The sequence below is a fragment of the Chiloscyllium punctatum genome, chromosome 8 (assembly GCF_047496795.1).
Source record: "Chiloscyllium punctatum isolate Juve2018m chromosome 8, sChiPun1.3, whole genome shotgun sequence".
NCBI lineage: Eukaryota > Metazoa > Chordata > Chondrichthyes > Orectolobiformes > Hemiscylliidae > Chiloscyllium > Chiloscyllium punctatum.
In genome coordinates, this window is record NC_092746.1 from 124,943,740 (window position 1) to 124,963,193 (window position 19,454).

General features: G+C 46.1%; 1 protein-coding gene across 6 annotated transcripts in view; it reads left to right on the forward strand.

The window, feature by feature from the left end:
- Positions 1-19,454, forward strand: part of LOC140480880 (uncharacterized) — a 284,964-nt gene that overhangs the window by 125,866 nt on the left and 139,644 nt on the right. The gene's annotated exons all lie outside the window — the stretch shown is intronic.

A 19,454-nucleotide genomic window follows, 5' to 3' on the forward strand; every position in this document is an offset into this window, starting at 1 on the left:
TATTTTCAAAATATACTTTATGCAGTTGTTTTATTCTTTGATGGAAGGTGGGCATTGATGGCGAACCCAGACCATTCCTAATTCCTCTTCAACTGAGTGACATTCTAGCCTATTTCACTGTAATTTAAGAGTCAACTATGTTACTGTGCATTAGAATCACATCTAGAACAAACTAGGTAGGAGATCAGACCTTACCTGAAAAGCATTGGTTCACCAATTGTTACAATAATCTGAGTGGTTCTGATCATGGTCACCATTAATGAGATTAGTTTTCTGGGTGGCACGGTGATTCAGTGGTTAGTACTGCTGCCTCACAGCACCAAGGTCCTCAGGTTCAATTCCAGCCTTGGGTGACTGTGTGGAGTTTGCACATTTTCTCTGTGTGTGTTTCCTCTGCTACTCCTACCACATTCCAAAGATGTGCAGGTCAGGTGAATTGGCCATGCTAAATTGTCCATAGTTGTTAGGTGCATTAATCAGAGGAGGATGGGTTAGTCGTTGGAGGGTCAGTGTGGACTTGTTGGGCTGAAGGGTCTGTCCCCACACTGTGAGGAGTCTAATCCATTTATTATTTTAATCATTGTATTTAAATTCACCTAACTACGGGGACTTCAATATGTGGTTGGATTGGGAAAATCAGATTGGTAGCAGATCCCAAGCAAAGGAATGCATGGAATGTCACCCATATAATCTTTTGGAGAAGCTTATGCCACCATATTCAAGGCAGCGTCAGAGGAATCTGACCCAGTGCTAAAGCACCCCAGGAGGTGATACAAATAAAAAGTGGCCTATGTCCTCAGGCTCAGAGGGGGAGGGAGGTAGTGATGGTAATGAGGTCAAGCAAATAGACCACACAGAATATGAGTTCTTTGATTGGGGCTGTTAATTTGGTCCAATTAGGGAACCCTGGCTGATGAATAAAAACAGGATTATAAGACATTGTCACACTCAGAGAGCTGGCTCATAGAGAACTGGATCAGGATCAAGGATTTTCCACATATTAATAATGGATGACTTGGTGACGGGATACTGGCTTCTGTGAAGTTTTTCCATGGAGGATGAGGAAACAATGGCTGATGAGGGGAGTCAGGACAACATGAAAGCAAAAAAAACATACAATGTGGTAAATGTTAGTGGGAAACCAGAAGACTAGGAAGCATTCAAAAATCAGCAGAGGATGGTTAAAAAAGTAATTGGGGCGGGGGTGCTGTGAGAAGATGAAACCTTAGAGTAAGCCAGCTAATAATATAAAAGATGATTACAAGAAAACTTTTAGATATAACAGGGAAGAGAAAGGCAAGAGTAGATTGGATCACAAAAAAATGGGGAGAGAAGTAGTAATGGAGAACAAAGAAAAAATGGAAGAACTGAATAAGTACTTTGCATTAGTCTTCATGGTAGAAGACATCAGCAGCATACATAATGTCTTCAGGAGAGTCACAGGCAGAGGTAAATGTAGTCACCCATCTTTAAGGAGAAGGTACTTGGGAAGCTGAAAAGTTCTGAAGGTGAATAAATCACCTGGGCCAGATGGACTACACCCAGGGGTCTGAAATTATGGGGATATTGATAATGTCAGGAATCACTTGAGTCAGGGAGGGTCCTAGAGCTTTGGAAAATGACAAATATAACATCCCTGTTTTAAAAGGGAGAGAAGCAGAAGCTGGGAAATTATTGGCTGATTAGCCTGAATTCTGTCATTGTGAAGATTTTAGAGTATTAAGGATGAGATTGCAGAGTACTTGGAAGTGCATCTCTTTAAGAGACTGAGTCAGCATGACTTCTTTAAAGGGAGGTCATGCTTGACAAATCTATTAATATTCTTTGAGGATATAATGACCAGATTAGACAAAGGAGAGCCAGTTGATGTGATCTATTTGGAGTTCCAGAACGAGTTTGACAAGATGCTGCACAGGAGGCTGCTAAATAATAGCCTATAGTGTGAGGGACAAGGCATTGGTATGGACAGAGGTTAGCTGACTGGTAAAAGTCAGACAGTCAGGATAAAAAGGATCTTTTTCAGGATGGCAGCCAGTGAATAGTGGAGTTCCACAGGGGCAGTGTTGGAACCACAGTTTTGGCATTATACATTCACGATCTGGATGAAGGAACTGAGGGAATTGTTGCTAAGTTTGCAGATGACACAAAAATAGGTTAAGAGACAGATAATGTTCAAGAGCTGGGGAGGCTGCAAAAGCAAGGAAAGTGGATAAAGAAGTGACAGATGGAATACAATGGCAATCAAAAGCACATACAACATGCTTCAATGACTTCTGCCCGGTGACATGGACCTCCACAATTATGAAGTGCTTTGAGAGGCTCATACTTTAGCCTCTCAGCCTGCCTTAATCTCTTGCAATTTTCCTACCGGCATAACAAGTCCACAGCAGATGCCACTTCTCTGGCCTTGACTCATCCCTGGAACATCTGGATAATAAGGATGTCTACATCAGGCTTCTACTTATGACTTCAACACTATAATCCTTTCCAAACTCTGAGACCTAGGTCTCTAATCTACCCTCTGTAACTGGATCTTCAGCTTTCTGATAGACAACAGCACCTCCTCCACAATAATCCCCAACACCGGCACCCTGCAAGGAAGTGTACTCAGCCCCCTACTGCACTCCCTGTGCACTTGTGATTGTGTGGCCAAATTTCGTCAGAATGCCATATACACGTTCGCTGATGACATCATCATTGTAGGCCGGATATTAAACAATGACGAAACAGTACAGGAACGAGGTAGAATGCTTGGTGTCATGGTGCAAAGATAACAATCTCTCCCCAATGTCAGCAAAACAAAAGAGCTGATCATTGACTGCAGAAGAAAGGGAGGAGGACATGTCCCTGTTTACATCAATGGAGCTGAAGTGGAGAGTGTGGATAACATCAAGTTCCTGTGAGTAATGATAACTAACAAGCTATTCTGGATCACCCAAGTAGATGTGATTGGTCAAGAAGGCACAATGCCTCTTCTTCCTCAGCAGGCGTAGGAAATTTGGCATGTCCATAATGATCCTCACAACTTTTACAGTTGCACAATAAAAAGTATTTTGTCTTGGTATGGCAATTGCTCTGACCAGGGCTGTAAGAAACTATCCCCTGGTTATAATTTCTTCCAACCTATTTCATCAGGCAGAAGATACAAAAGCTTAAGCACACACCTCAACAGGCTCAAGAAGAGCTCCTTCCCCCCTGTTATTGGACTGCTGATGGATCTCTCAAATTTCAAACCAATAGTTGATCTCAACTTTGTACACTTCCTTTGTGCTATCACTTTGTATGCTTCACTGTGTTCAGTCACCCTATGATCTATATGTCCTTGTATGTTATGATCTGCTTATACCGCATATAAAACGAAACCACAAAAACAAAGAAAAGAAAGGCAATGTCTCCCAATCAAGGGAACTTTTCCCCATAGTACACTGGCTTTGTGGACAGCCAGCTTGGAGTTAGTCCTCAACTGATGAGGTTCTGATCTCCTGGTTACATTTTTTTTATCATCAAACAACAGTAGAGCTTATTTCTCACCAGCATCCATGTCGTGTGCATGTAAAAGCAAAACTTTTCACAGTCTTTCATTACATGTGACAACAATAAATTAAATCAGATCAATGTGGGCAAGTGTGAGGTTCTACACTTTGGTGGGATAAATAAAGATGTGAGGCTAGTGTGCCAAGTGGGCTGAGATAAAAGGTGGGGGGGGGGGTAGATTTGGGGGAGGGGCTGGGAATACGATAGATGGAAGGAGGTGAGGGTGATAGGCCGGAGAGGGGGTGGGGGCGGAGAGGTCGGGAAGAAGATTGCAGGTCAAGAGGGCGGTGCTGAATTCGGGGGTTGGGACTGAGATAAGGTGCGGGGAGGGGAAATGAGGAAGTTGGTGAAATCTACATCCGGTGTGGTTGGAGAGTTCCTAGGCGGAAGATGAAGCGCTCTTCCTCCAGGCGTCGTGTGGCCAGGGTCTGGTGATGGAGGAGGCCAAGGACCTGCATGTCCTTGACGGAGTGGGAGGGGGAGCTAAAGTGTTCAGCCACGGGGCGGTTGGGTTGGTTGGTGCGGGTGTCCCAGAGGTGTTCCATGAAACGTTCCGCAAGTAGGTGGCCTGTCTCCCCAATGTAGAGGAGACCACATCGGGTGCAGCGGATACAGTAAATGATGTGTGTGGAGGTGCAGGTGAATTTGCGACGGATATGGTAGGATCCATTGGAGCCTTGGAGGGAGATGAGGGGGGAGGTGTGGGCGCAAGTTTTGCACTTCTTGCGTTTGCAGGAAAAGATGCCGGGAGTGGAGGTTGAGTAGGTGGGGGGTGTGGACCTGACGAGGGAGTCGCGGAGGGAGTGGTTTCTCCGGAACGCTGATAGGGGTGAGGAGGGAAATATATCCTGGTGGTGGGGTCTGTTTGGAGGTGGCGGAAATGATGGAGATGATACGATGTATCCGGAGGTTGGTGGGGTGGAAGGTGAGGACCAGTGGGGTTCTGTCCTGGTGGCGATTGGAGGGGCGGGGTTCACAGAACCCCACTGGTCCTCACCTACCACCCCACCAATCTCCGGATACATCGTATCATCCTCCATCATTTCCGCCACCTCCAAACAGACCCCACCACCAGGGATATATTTCCCACCCCACCCCTATCAGCGTTCCGGAGAGACCACTCCCTCCTCGACTCCCTCGTCAGGTCCACAACCCCCACCAACCCAACCTCCACTCCCGGCGCCTTCCCCTGCAACCGCAAGAAGTGCAAAACTTGCGCCCACACCTCCCCCCTCACCTCCCTCCAAGGCTCCAATGGATTCTTCCATATCCGTCGCAAATTCACCTGCACCTCCACACAAACCATTTATTGTATCCGCTGCACCCGATCTGGTCTCCTCTACATTGGGGAGACAAGCCGTCAACTTGTGGAACGTTTCAGGGAACACGCCTGGGACACCCGCACCAACCAACCCAACCACCCCATGGCTGAACACTATAACTCCCCCTCCCACTCCGTCAAGGACATGCAGGTCCTTGGCCTCCTCCATCGCCAGACCCTGGCCACACAACGTCCGGAGGAGAGCACCTCATCTTCTGCCTAGGAACCCTCCAACCACACGGATGAATGTAGATTTCTCCAGCTTCCTCATTTCCCCTCCTCCCACCTTATCTCAGTCCCAACCCCCAAATTCAGCACCGCCCTCTTGACCTGCAATCTTCTTCCCGACCTCTCCGCCCCCACCCCCTCTCCGGCCTATCACCCTCACCCTCACCTCCTTCCACCTATCGTATTCCCAGCGCCCCTCCCCCAAATTCCCCCCCCCCCCCCCCCCCCCCCACCCACCTTTTATCTCAGCCCGCTTGGCACACCAGCCTCATTCCTGAAGAAGGGCTTATGCCCGAAACGTCGATTCTCCTGCTCCTCGGATGCTGCCTTGCCTACTGCGCTTTTCCAGCACCACATTTTTCAACTCTGGTCTCCAGCATCTGCAGTCCTCACTTTCTCCTAAATAAACATGTGGACTGTTCTCTAAATGGGGAAAGTTTTTGGAAAACTGAAGCACAAAGAGTCGGAGAGTAAGACGCTGGAAAAGCACAGCAGGTCAAGCAGCATCTGAGGAGCAGGAGAATCGATGTTTCGGGCAAAAGCCCTTCATCAGGAAAGAGGGGATGTGGGGGCTGAGAGATAAATAGGGTGGAGGTGGGTCTTAGGGGAAGGTAGCTGGGAAGGCGATAGGTAGATGGTGATAGATCAGAGGGGAGGGTTGAGTGGATAGGTGGGAAGGAGGTTGGTCAAGTAGGACAGTTCAAGAAGGTGGTGCCTAGATTAGATTAGATTGCCTACAGTGTGGAAAGAGGCCCTTTGGCCCAACAAGTCCACACTGCACCTTCGAGAGTAACCCACCCAGACCCACCTCCCTCTGACTAATGCACCTCACACAATGGGAAATTTAGCATGGCCAATTCACCTGACCTGCACATCTTTGGACTTTGGGAGGAAACCGGAGCACCCGGAGGAAACCCACGCGGACACGGGGAATGTGCAAACTCCACACAGTCACCTGAGGCTGGAATTGAACCCGGGTCCTGGCATTGTGAGGCAGCAGTGCTAACTACTGAGCCACTGTACCTCATTGGAGGGTTGGATCTGGGATGAGGTGGGTGAAGGGGAGATGAGGAAACTGGTGAAATTGACGTTGATGCTATGTGGTTGGAGGATTCCAAGGTGGAAGATGAGGCGTTCCTCCTCCAGGCATTGGGTCGCTTGGATATGGGGGTGGAGGAGGCCCAGAACTTGCATGTCTTCTGTAGCGTGTGAGGGGGAGTTGAAGTGGTCGGCCACAGGGCGGTGGGGTTGTTTGGTGCTTGTGTTCCAGAGATGTTCCTGAAACGTTCCGCAAGTTGGCCTCCTGTTTCTCCAGTGTAGAGGAGGTGACAAGAAAAGCAATGAACACAGTAGATGAGGCGGTTAGATGTGCAGGAGAATCTCTGCCAGATGTGGAAGGACCCTTTGGGGCTTGGATGTACATGAGGGGGAGGTGTGGACACAGGTTTACACCTCTTGCAGTGGCAAGGGAAGGTGCTAGGAATGGAGGGTGAGTTGGTGGGGTTGTGGACCTAATGAGGGAGTCACGGAGGGAATGGTCTCTGTGGAATGCAGATGGGGTGGGGAAGGAAATATATCTGTGGTGGTGAGGTGTGTTGGTAGGTGGCAGAAATGGCAGAGGATAATGCATTGTATCCAAGCACAAAAAGACTTAGTAATCCTCGTTCAGGATTCTCTTAACAATCAAGTTCAGTTGACATTTAAAAAGGCAACTGCACTGTTGGCATTCATTTCAAGAGAGCTGAAATGTAATGCTGAGGCTGTGTAAAGCTCTGGTGAGTCCTCATTTGGAATATTATGAGCATTTTTGAGCCCCATATCTAAGGAAGGATGTGCTGGTTGTGGAGGTACAGAGGAGATTTACAAAAATGATTCTGGGTATGAAGAGATTGTCATGTAAGCAATCATTTAGGACTTTGGGTTTGTACTCGGAGTTTAGAAGCATGAAGGGAGATCTGATTAAAATTTACAAAACACTGAGAGGCCTGAATAGAATGGATAAAGAAGAAGATGCCTGCACTGGTAGCAGTTACTGGGGCCCAAGGGAACAGCTTCAGAATTAAGGGACGACCCTTTAGAACTGAGATGAACCAGAGGATAGTGAAAGCATGGAACTCATTGCTGTAGAAGGCTGTGAAAGCCAAGTCATCGAGTGTTTTGATATAGATAGGTTCATAGAATCATAGAATGGAAACCCTACCAGTGTCCCACCCAGAGCCATTCCCCTATTACTTTACATTTACCTCTCACTAATGCATCTAACTTACTTAGCACTGAACACTACGGGCAATTTAGCATGGCCAATTCACCTAACCTGTACAGCTTTGGATTGTGGGAGGAAACCAGAGAACCCGGAAGAAACCCTAGCAGACACAGGGAGAATGTGCAAACTTCACACAGACAGTCACCTGAGACTGGAATCAAACCAGAGTCCCTGACTGTAAGGCAGCAGTGCTAATTACTGAGCCATCCTGAATCCCTATGTTCTTGATTAATGAGGGCAGGAACGGTTATGGGAAGAAGGCAGGAGAATGCTGTTGAGAAACAAACCAGCTATGATTGATTGGTGGAGCAGAGTCATAGTCATTGACATATACAGCACGGAAACAGACGTTTTTGTCAAACTTGTCTATACCCGCCAGATATCCTAAATTATTCTAGCCCAATCTGGCAGCACTTAGCCTATATTCCTCTAAATCCTTCCTATTCATATATCCATCTAGATGCCTTTTAAATGTTGTAATTGTACCAGTCTCCACCAATTCCTTTGGTAGCTCATTCCATACATGCACCTCCCTTTTCATTGAAAAGTTGCCCCTAAGGTTCCTTTTAAATCTTTTCCAACTCACCTAAACCGATGCCCTCTAGTTTAGTACTTGACCACCCCAAGGAAAAGACCTTTATTGACCCTATCCATGCTCCTCATGATTTTACAAACCTCTGTAAAGTCCCTCCTCAGACTCTGATGCTGCAGGGAAAATAGCCACAGCCTACTCAGCCTCCCCTTTCATTCAAACCCTCCAACCCTGGCAACATCCTTGTAAATCTTTTCTGAACCCTTTCAAGTTTCACAACATCCTCCAATAGGAAGGAGACCAGAATTGTATGCATGTTCCAAAAGTGGCCTAACCAATGTCCTGTACAGCTACAACATGACCTCCCAACTCCTCGAGGCAATGTTCTGACTAATAAAAGAAAGCATGCCAAGCACCTTCTTCTCTATCCTGTCTACCTCCAACTCCATTTTCAAGGAACTATGAATCTGTACCTCCAAGGTCTCTTTGTTCAGCAATACTCCCCAGAACCTTACAATAAAGTGTATAAGTCCTGCCCTGATTTGACTTTCCAAATGCAGCACCTCACACTTACCTGAATTAAACTCCATCTGCCACTCCTCAGCCCATTGGCCCATCTGATCAAGATCCCATTGTACTTAGAGGTAAGCTTCTTCGCTGTTCACTACAACTCCAATTTTGGTGTCATCTGCAAACTTACTAACCATATGTTCACATCCAAATAATTAATATAAATGACGAAAAGCAGGGGATCCCGCACCGATCCTTGTGGCACACCATTGGTCACAGGCCTTCAGTGTGAAAAACAACCCTCCATCACCATCCTCTGTCTTCTACTTTTGAACCAGTTCTGTACTCAAATGGTTATTTCTCTCTGTATTCCATGTGATCTAACCTTGGTAATCCAATCTACCATGAGGAACCTTATTGAACGCCTTACAGAAGTCAATATAGATCACATCCACCACTCTGCCCTCATCAATCCTCGTTGTTATTTCTTCAAAAGACTCAAGTCAGGGAGACATGATTTCCCCCGCACAAAGCCATGTTGCCTATCCCTGATCAGTCCTTGCCTATCTAAATACATTCTGGATTAGAGTGGTGCTGGAAAAGCACAGCAGTTCAGGCAGCATCCGAGGAGCAAGAAAATCGACGTTTCAGGCAAACGCCCTTCATCAGGAATATAGCCTGTTTCCTGCTCCTCGGATGCTGCCTGAACTGCTGTGCTTTTCCAGCACCACTCTAATCCAGAATCTGATTTCCAGCATCTGCAGTCATTGTTTTTACCTATCTAAATACATGTAAATCCTGTCCCTCAGGATTCCCGCCAATAACTTATCCACCACCGATGTCAGGCTCACCAGTCTATGGTTCCCTGGCTTTTCCTTACCATCTTTCTTAAATAATGGCACCATGTTAGCCAACTTCCAGTCTTCTAGCACCTTATCTGTGACTATTGATGATACCAATATCTCAGCAAGGGGCCCAGCAATCACGTCCTTAGCTTCCTACAGAGTTCTAGGTTATACCTGATCAAGTCCTTGGAATTTATCCACCTTTATGCATTTTACGACATCCAGCACCTCCTCCTCTGTAATTTGCACGTGTTTCAAGATGTCATCATCTATTTCCCCACATTCTATACCTTTCATGTCCTTCTCCACAGTAAACATTGATGCAATTTCCCCCATCTCCAGCAGTTCCACACACAGGCTGCCTTGCTGAGCTTTGAGGGGTCCTGTTCTCTCCCTCATTACTCTTTTGTCCTTAATATATTTATAAAATCCTTTTGGATTTTCCTTAACCTTATTTGCCAAAACTATCTCATGTCCCCTTTTTGTCTTCCTGATGACCACTTAAGTCTACTCCTACTGCCTTTATACTCTTCTAAGAATTCACTCGATCTCTCCATTTTATCCCTGACATGTGTTTCCTTTTACTTAACCAAAACTTCAATTTCTCTTGTCATCCAGCATTTCCTGCACCTACCAGCCTTGCCAGTCACCCTAACAGGAACATACTGTCGCTGGACTCTTCTTATCTCATTGTGAGCTCCTACATGCACATCTAAATTTCCTATTTCCTAATCGTTCTACACTCTTTAAACTTAGTAGCATGCTTTTGAAAATTACCAATGTGTTTTTTTGCTTTTGCCGATGCGCACCTATTATTTACTATCTATGCTACTTAACGCTGTATTGCTCGCAAGACAAAGATTTGCTGGCATTGGGCACTGCCCCACTGACGTGGCTATGTTTGTGTGCATACCTAGCCACCAGACATAACACCTCGCCAACGTCTGGTTAGTAAGCTTGCATATGACACCAAATTGGTGGTGTAGTGGACAGCAAAGAATGTTACCTCAGAGCACCTTGATCAGATGGACTGAGGAGTGGCAGCTGGAGTTTAATCTAGATAAATGGGAGGTGCTACATTTTGGTAGAGCATATCAGGTCAGGACTTATACCACTTAATGGTAATGGGGTGTATTGCCAAACAAAGAGACCTTGGAGTGCAGATTCATGGTTCCTTGAAAGTGGAGTCTTAGTTAGACAGGAGAATGAAGAAGGAACAAAGATATGCTTGCCTTTGTTGGTCAGTGCATTGAGTGTAAGAATTGGGAGATCATATTGTGGCTGTACAGGACATAGGTTAGGCCACTTTTGATATATTACATTCAGTTCAGTTCTCCCTGCTGTCAGAAGGATGTTATTAAACTTGAAAGGATGCAGGAAAGATTTAATAGGTTGTCATCAGGGTTGGAGGATTTGAGCGATAGGGAAAAACTGAGTAGTCTGTGGTTATTTTCCCTGGAGTGTCAGAGACTGAGGGGTGACCATATAGATGTCTATAAAATCATGAGGGGCATGGAAAGGTAGATAGACAAGGTATTTTCACTGGGGTTAGGGAGACCATAACGAGATGGCATAGATTTAGGTAGAGAGGGGAAAGATTTAAAAGGGACTTAAGGGGCAACTTTTTCACGCAGAGGGTAGTGTGTGAATGGAATGAGCTGCCAGAGAATGTGGTGGAGGCTGGTACAATTACAACATTTGGAAGGATGGTTTAGAGGAATAGAGGCCAAATGCTGGCAAATGGGACTAGATTAGGTTTGGATATCTGGTTGACATGCACGAGTTGGACCAAAACGTCTGTTCCATGCTGTACAGTTCAACAACTCGATCTTCATAGACACCCCTGATGGAGTTTAGCCAATATTTGCTCCCCAAAACAATATGTCTCCCCCTACATTGAGCTGGTCTGTTCGAGTTCAAAAAGGTTTTGATTCTCATTGTGATGGTCCTTTGGTTTCCCTTATTAATACTGGTTGTTTCACTTTGGAAAGGATGGGACACTTCTGTGTCTAATGTCTGATATTGTTAATAGTTGGACTGGGAGCATGTCCATAAAATTTAATATTACATATTTTTCCAATGGGGATAACCACTGGTAGTGTATCTACTAATAGGAGGCAGCTCGATGTATCTGCATTTGCTTCTTGGCCTCCCTGATGGATTTCTAACTTTTAATTATAATCACTTAATATTAGAGCCAACTGTTGAATGTGATCTGAATCTTATGAGTAGTATTTGGACCGAAGGGTCAGTTTCCATGCTGTACATCTCTATGACTCTATTGCTTAGTCCTCTTTAAGCAGACCAAGTAGGGGTTTGCAATTATCATAAATTTTCATCCATAAAGATATTGGTGGAACTTTCTGACTCCCAATAGGACCCCCGGTCCTTTTTTCTCTATTTGGACATATTTAGCTCCTGGATGCACACTCTATTGGGCATTCCTCTCCATTAGACTACCTGTGATCTAATATCACCCCAATGTTGTGCAAGGAAGCAGCACATGTCAATCCTGGATCTTTCTTGGGATCATAATATGCTAACATCGTAGAAGATGACCGCTGTTGTCTTTACTTAATTAAAAGCTGGGGCTTGTATGTGAGACCATTTCCAAGGCTGACCCTTTTTTAGCAGTTGATGCAAAGATGTCAGGATGGATGTCAGACTATATGTTAACTTTCCATATTAATTTACCAGCCCAAGAAATGACCTAAGCTCCTGGACAAATGTGGGAACTGGGACACCTTTGATCACCCTAACTTTACCTTCCAACATGTCTTACCATTTTTATATTCATTTATGGGAATTGGGCTTCACTGGCTGGCCAGCAATGATAGCCCATATCTATATGCCCTTGAGAAGGTGGTAGTGAGCTTTCTTGAATCATTGCAGGCCACCTGCTGTGGGTTGACCCGCAATCTGGTGGAGAAAAATCCAGGACTTTGACCCGACTGTGAAGGAATGGCGGTATATGTTTCCATGTCAGGGTGGTAAGTGGCTTGGAGGGGAACTTGCAGGTGGTGGTGTTCCCAAGTACCTGCTGCCCTTGTTCTTCTCGGTGGAAGTGGTCGTGGATTTGGAAGGTGCTGCCTAAGGATCTTTGGTGAATTTCTTCAGTGCATCTTGTAGATAGTACACACTGATGTTACTGAGCGCTGGTGGTGGAGGGATTGAATGTTTGTAGATGTGGTGCTAATCAATCAGGTTGCTTTGTTCTGGATGGTGTCAAGCTTGAGTTGGAGCTGCACACATCAGGCAAGTGGGGAGTATTCCATCACACTCCTGACTTGTGCCTTGTAGATGGTGGATAGACTTTGGGGTGTCAGGAGGTGGGTTACTCGCTGCAGTAGCCCCAGTCTTTGACCTGCTCTTTTGGCCACTGTGTTTATGTGGTTAGTCCAGTTGAGTTTCTGGTCAATGGTAACCCTAAGTTGACAATGGGGGAATTCAGTGATGGTAATACCGTTGAATATCAAGGGGCAATGGTTAGAGTGGCTCTTATTGGTGATGGTCATTGTCTGGCATTTGTGTGGCATGAATGTTACTTGCCACTTGTCAGCCCAAGCCTGGATATTGTCCAGATCTTACTGCATTTGAATATGGACTATTTCAGTGTCTGAGGAGTCACAAATGGTGCTGAACACTGCAATCATTGGCGAACATCCCCACTTCTGACCTTATGGTAGAGGGGAAGGTCATTGATGAAGCGACTGAAGATTGTTGGGCCTAGGACACTACCCAGAGGGATTCCTGCAGAGGTGTCCTGGAGCTGAGAAGACTGACCCTCCACAACCACAACCATCTTCCTTTGTGCCAGGTATGCCTCTAACCAGTGGAGTGTTTGCCCTGATACCCATTGATTCCAGTTTTGCTAGGCCTTGTTGATGCCATACTCGGTCAAGTGTGGCCTTGATGTCAAGGCTGTCATTGTCACCTCACCTCTGGAATTGAGCTCTTTTGTCCATATTTGAACCAAGACTGCCATGAGATTAGGAGCTGAGTGACCCTGGCGAATCCCAAACTGGGCGTCACTGAGCAGGTTATTGCTGAGCAGGCACTGCATAATAGTACTGGTGATGATCCCTTCCATCATTTTACTCATGATGCAGAGTAGACTGATTGGGTGGTTATTGACTATTGTCGACACTAGATCAAGTACATCACTTGGTGTGTCTGGAACAAACGGCAAGCAGAGGTGCAGCCGGGAAGGAGAACAGTGAGTATAAATACTCACCCTTTAACACCAACGGTCATTTGAGTGGGAGCAGCGGCCGAGTAAAAGCGAACCCAGGAGACTTTTCACCGCAGAGAGCGGAGCGAGCAGGGCGGAAGTGAGGTTGGAGTGCAGAGCTGGTCGGGAAGGTAAGTGATTAGTATTTGAGTGGGTGTGTTCTAGACTCCAGGCCCTACTTCGTAGGACCTCCTCTAATCTAACTTTAAAGTCCACAGGTAAGCGACTCAGTGTTCTTGACTCAGTGTTCTTGTTTTGGAGACAAAGTGTACAGTCATGGCAGCGCAGGCGGTGGAATGTTCCTCCTGCAGGATGTTTGAGGTAGGGGTGACCACCAATACTCCTGCCAACTTCGTCTGCAGGAAATGCAGTCAGATCCTGCTCCTCACCGAACGAGTTAGGGAACTGGAACTGGAGTTGGATGAACTGAGGATTATTCGAGAGGCTGAGAGGGTGATTAATAGAAGCTACAGGGACATAGTTACGCCGGAGAACAGAGGTAGCTGGGAAACAGTTAGAGGTGGGAAGGGGAAGAAGCAGGCAGTGCAGGGTTCCCCTGTGGTCGTTCCCCTAAATAATAAGTATACAGCTTTGGAAACTGTTGGGGGGGACAGCCTTGCAGGTATAAGCTGCAGTGAAGGGTTCTGTGGCGTGAGGTCTCAGAAGGGAAAAGGGGAGAGGAAGAGAGCGCTAGTTATAGGAGACTCTCTAGTTAGAGGGACGGACAGGCGGTTCTGTGGACATGGGCGAGACTCTCGGATGGTTTGTTGCCTCCCGGGTGCCAGGGTCCGAGACGTCTCGGACCGTGTCTTCAGAATCCTTAAGGGGAGGGTGTGCAGCCAGAAGTCGTGGTACACATTGGCACCAACGACATAGGTAGGAAGAGATGTGGGGAGGTCATTGAAGAGCTCAGGGAGTTAGGCTGGAAGTTAAAAGCTAGGACAGACAGAGTCGTCATCTCTGGGTTGTTGTCGGTGCCACGTGACAGTGAGGCAAGGAACAGGGAGAGAGTGCAGTTGAACGCGTGGCTGCAAGGATGGTGTAGGAGGGAGGGCTTCAGGTATTTGGACAATTGGACTGCATTCTGGGGAAGGTGGGACCTGTACAAACAGGAGGGGTTGCACCTGAACCAGAAAGGCACCAATATCCTGGGGGGTAGGTTTGCTAGCACTCTTCGGGGGGGTTTAAACTAATTTGGCAGGGGGATGGGATCCGGACTTGTAGTTCAGCAAGTAAGCTAGCTGTGTGTCAGGATGTCCAAGACTGTAGGGAGGCTGTGGAGAAGGTAGCACTGACAGGGAATACTTGCGGACACAGAGATGGGCTCAAGTGCGTATACTTCAACGCAAGGAGTATCAGAAATAAGGTGGGTGAACTTAAGGCGTGGATCAGTACCTGGGACTACGATGTTGTGGCCATCACAGAAACATGGATAGATGAGGGACAGGAATGGCTGTTGGAGGTTCCTGGTTACAGATGTTTAATTAAGATTAGGGAGGGTGGTAAAAAAGGAGGGGGGGGGGGTGGCATTGCTAATTAGAAATGGTATAACGGCTGCAGAAAGGAAGTTTGAGGGGGATCTGCCTTTGGAGGTAGTATGGGCTGAAGTCAGAAATAGGAAAGGTGCAGTCACCTTGTTGGGTGTTTACTATAGGCCCCCCAATAGCAGCAGAGATGTGGAGAAACAGATTGGGAAACAGATTTTGGAAAGGTGCAGAAGCCACAGGGTCGTAGTCATGGGCGACTTCAACTTCCCAAATATTGATTGGAAGCTCTTTAGATCAAGTAGATTGGATAGGGTGGTGTTTCTGCTGTGTGTCCAGGAAGCTTTTCTAACTCAGTATGTAGATTGTCCAACCAGAGGGGAGGCCATATTGGATTTGGTACTCGGTAATGAACCAGGACAAGTGATGGGCTTGTTAGTGGGTGAACATTTTGGTGATGGTGACCACAATTCTGTGACTTTCACCTTGGTTATGGAGAGAGATAGGTGCACACAACAAGGTAGATTTTACAATTGGGGGAAGGGAAATTACGATGCTGTAAGACAGGATTTGAGGAGCATAAGTTGGGAGCATAGGCTGTCAGGGAAGGATGTGGTGGAAATGTGGAACTTTTTCAAGGAGCAGATACGACGTGTCCTTGATATGTATGTACCTATCAGGCAGGAAAGAAATGGTCGTGTGAGGGAGCCTTGGTTGACGAGGGAGGTTGAATGTCTAGTAAAGAGGAAGAAGGAGGCTTACATAAGGTTGAGGAAACAGGGTTCAGACAGAGCAGTGGAGGGATACAGGATAGCCAGAAGGGACCTGAAGAAAGGGATTAGGAGAGCTAAGAGAGGGCATGAAAAATCCTTGGCGGATAGGATCAAGGATAACCACAAGGCATTTTATGCATATGTGAGAAACCTGAGAATGACGAGAACGAGGGTAGGTCCGATCAAGGACAGTAGTGGGAGATTGTGTATTGAGTCGGAAGAGATAGGAGAGGTCTTGAACAAGTACTTCTCTTCAGTATTTACGAACGAGAGGGACCGTATTGTTGAAGAGGAGAGTGTGAAACGGACTGTTAAGCTAGAAGAGATACTTGTTAGGAAGGAATATGTGTTGGACATTTTGAACAACTTGTGGATAGACAAGTCCCCCGGGCCTGACGGGATATATCCTAGGATTATGTGGGAAGCAAGAGAGGAAATTGCAGTACCATTGGCAATGATCTTCTCGTCTTCACTGTCAACGGGGGTGGTACCAGGGGACTGGAGAGTAGCGAATGTTGTGCCCCTGTTCAAAAAAGGGAATAGGGATAACCCCGCGAATTACAGGCCAGTTAGTCTTACTTCTGTGGTAGGCAAAGTAATGGAAAGGGTACTGAGGGATAGGATTTACGAGTATCTGGAAAGACACTGCTTGATTTGGGACAGCCAGCACGGATTTGTGAAGGGTAGGTCTTGCCTTACAAGTCTTATTGAATTCTTCGAGGAGGTGACCAAGCATGTGGATGAGGGTAGAGCAGTGGATGTAGTGTACATGGATTTTAGTAAGGCATTTGATAAGGTTCCCCATGGTAGGCTTATGCGGAAAGTCAGGAGGCATGGGATAGAGGGAAATTTGGCCAATTGGATAGAAAACTGGCTAACCGGTCGAAGTCAGAGAGTGGTGGTAGATGGTAAATATTCAGCATGGAGCCCAGTTACAAGTGGAGTTCCGCAGGGATCAGTTCTGGGTCCTCTGCTGTTTGTAATTTTTATTAATGACTTGGATGAGGGAGTCGAAGGGTGGGTCAGTAAATTTACAGATGATACGAAGATAGGTGGAGTTGTAGACAGTGAGGAGGGCATTTGTCGTTTGCAAAGGGACTTAGATATGATGCAGAGCTGGGCTGAGGAGTGGCAGATGGAGTTCAACCCTGCCAAGTGTGAGGTTGTCCATTTTGGAAGAACAAATAAGAATGCGGAATACAGGGTTAATGGTCGGGTTCTTGGTCAGGTGGAGGAACAGAGGGATCTTGGGGTCTATGTACATAGATCTTTGAAAGTTGCCACTCAGGTGGATAGAGTTTGTAAGAAGGCCTATGGTGTATTATCGTTCATTAGCAGAGGGATTGAATTCAAGAGTCGTGAAGTGATGTTGCAGCTGTACAGGACTTTGGTTAGGCCACAGTTGGAGTACTGTGTGCAGTTCTGGTCGCCTCACTTTAGGAAAGATGTGGAAGCTTTGGAGAGGGTGCAGAGAAGATTTACCAGGATGTTGCCTGGAATGGAGAATAGGTGGTACGAGGATAGGTTGAGCGTTCTCGGCCTTTTCTCGTTGGAACGGCGAAGGATGAAGGGTGACTTGATAGAGGTTTATAAGATGATCAGGGGAATAGATAGAGTAGACAGTCAGAAACTTTTTCCCCGGGTACAACAGAGTGTTACAAGGGGACATAAATTTAAGGTGAAGGGTGGAAGGTGTAGGGGAGATGTCAGGGGTGGGTTCTTTACCCAGAGAGTGGTGGGGGCATGGAATGCGCTGCCCGTGGGAATGGTAGAGTCAGAATCATTGGTGACCTTTAAGCGGCATTTGGATAGGTACATGGATGGGTGCTTAATTTAGGATAGAGGTTCGGCACAACATCGTGGGCTGAAGGGCCTGTTTTGTGCTGTATTGTTCTATGTTCTATGTTCTATTTCCTGTTCTAAGGCCAGTGACTGCCTTGGAAAAACACCTTAGGAAGTACTTCTAAGTGTTCCTTATTAACTTTCCCTGTTATCATGACATCATCTAGGTAAATGATTAGATTAGATTGGTTTACTTACAGTGTAGAAACAGGCCCTTCAGCTCAACAAGTCCATACTGACCCTCCAAAGAGCAACCCACCCAGAACCATTCCCCTACATTTACCCCTTCACCTAACACTATGGGCAATTTAGTTTTTACCCCTTCACCTAACCTGCACGTTTTTGGACTGTGGGAGGAAACTGGAGCATCCGGTGGAAATCCATTTATACACAGGGAGAATGTGCAAACTCCAGACACTCACCCGAGTTTGGAATCAAACCTGTGGCCCTGGCATGTCCATTGTCTGCTGAAAATTTCAACAGGCTGATGACACCCCAAATGGCTGTCTCATATATTGACACAAGCCCTTATGGGTATTAATTGTCGCAGACATCTGCGAAACCTTATTAAAGGCAATTGCAAGTAAGTGTAGCTTATGTCCAGCTTTATGATGAGACAACCCCCTACCAGCTTTGCATATAAATCCTCTATCCAAGGGATTGGATATTTATCCAGCTTCAAAAAGAATTCTACTGTTTGTTTAAAATCCCCAACAAAGGCGAACTGTTCCATTGGGCTTCAAAATTGGTACAACTGGCGCTGCTCATTCTGCGTTAAACTGGTTTGATGATTCCTTCATTTTCCAGCCTTCTGATTTCTGTCTCTATCTTTGCATGTAAGACAAATGGCACCGGGGCAGAACTTGCAGAATTGCTTCCTGGTCAACATGCAAAGTCACTTAGACACCTTTGATAGTCTCTAAGACTTACCTGAAAATCTTTCAGGTATTTAACTAGAACTTCACTCAGGCAACCATTTTCTCATTGAAAAATGTTGAACCAATCTAGGTGAATCTTTTGCGACCAATTTCGCCCCATTAAGCTTGGTTATGAGCCTTTTACTGCACTCACTGGTAACTGAATCAGCTGCCTTTCATAAGAGGCCTGAATTAAAGTTGTACATTTAATCTATAAAGCCAAGAGCAGGACTTTGGCGGTGGCATGACGTGGGCTGGTGTAGCCTGGAATGGGACTCTGACAGTGGTATGACATGGCCGGTGTAGTCTAGAGTAGGACTCTGACGGTGGTATGGCATGGACTGGTATAGTCTGGAGTGGGACTCTGACAGTGGCATGGCATGGGCTGGTGTAGTCTGGAGCAGGACTCTGACGGTGATATGGCGTGGGCTGATGATGCCTGAAGTGGGACTCTAATGGCGATGTGCTGTAGCAGCGAAGGAAAGTTTGGACTCATTTTATCTATTTCTTTATCTTATTCTAAGTTAAAGTGAATGGTGCCTGTGTATAGCGACGGTACACGCTCATTGTTTTGTTTGAAGTCCTCTCTACTTCCCTTGGTATACTGTTTTCTCGAACACTGTAGTATGAAAAGAAAGCTGACCATCATCCCAAAGTCAAATGGACAAAATTCCCATTGCTCACATTGCTTATGTTTCTCTTCTTAAGAGTAATATTATCAACTATCATTGCAAAAAGATGTATGTTTTCAGCAATCCTTATCTTTGAAACCACAATGACAGATGGTCCTCCAGTATAATATAGCAGAATCCATGCATGGGCCTTTATTGGTGTGAAAGCTGCAGCAAGCAATCAAATCACAAGGTTCTAGATTGTGCTGCAAAGATTTGGTGATCCAACAAACTTCAAAATCCTGCACCCACGAGAAAATTTTGTTTTTATTTCCAATCTGCAGCATCTGTGGTCTTTTGCTT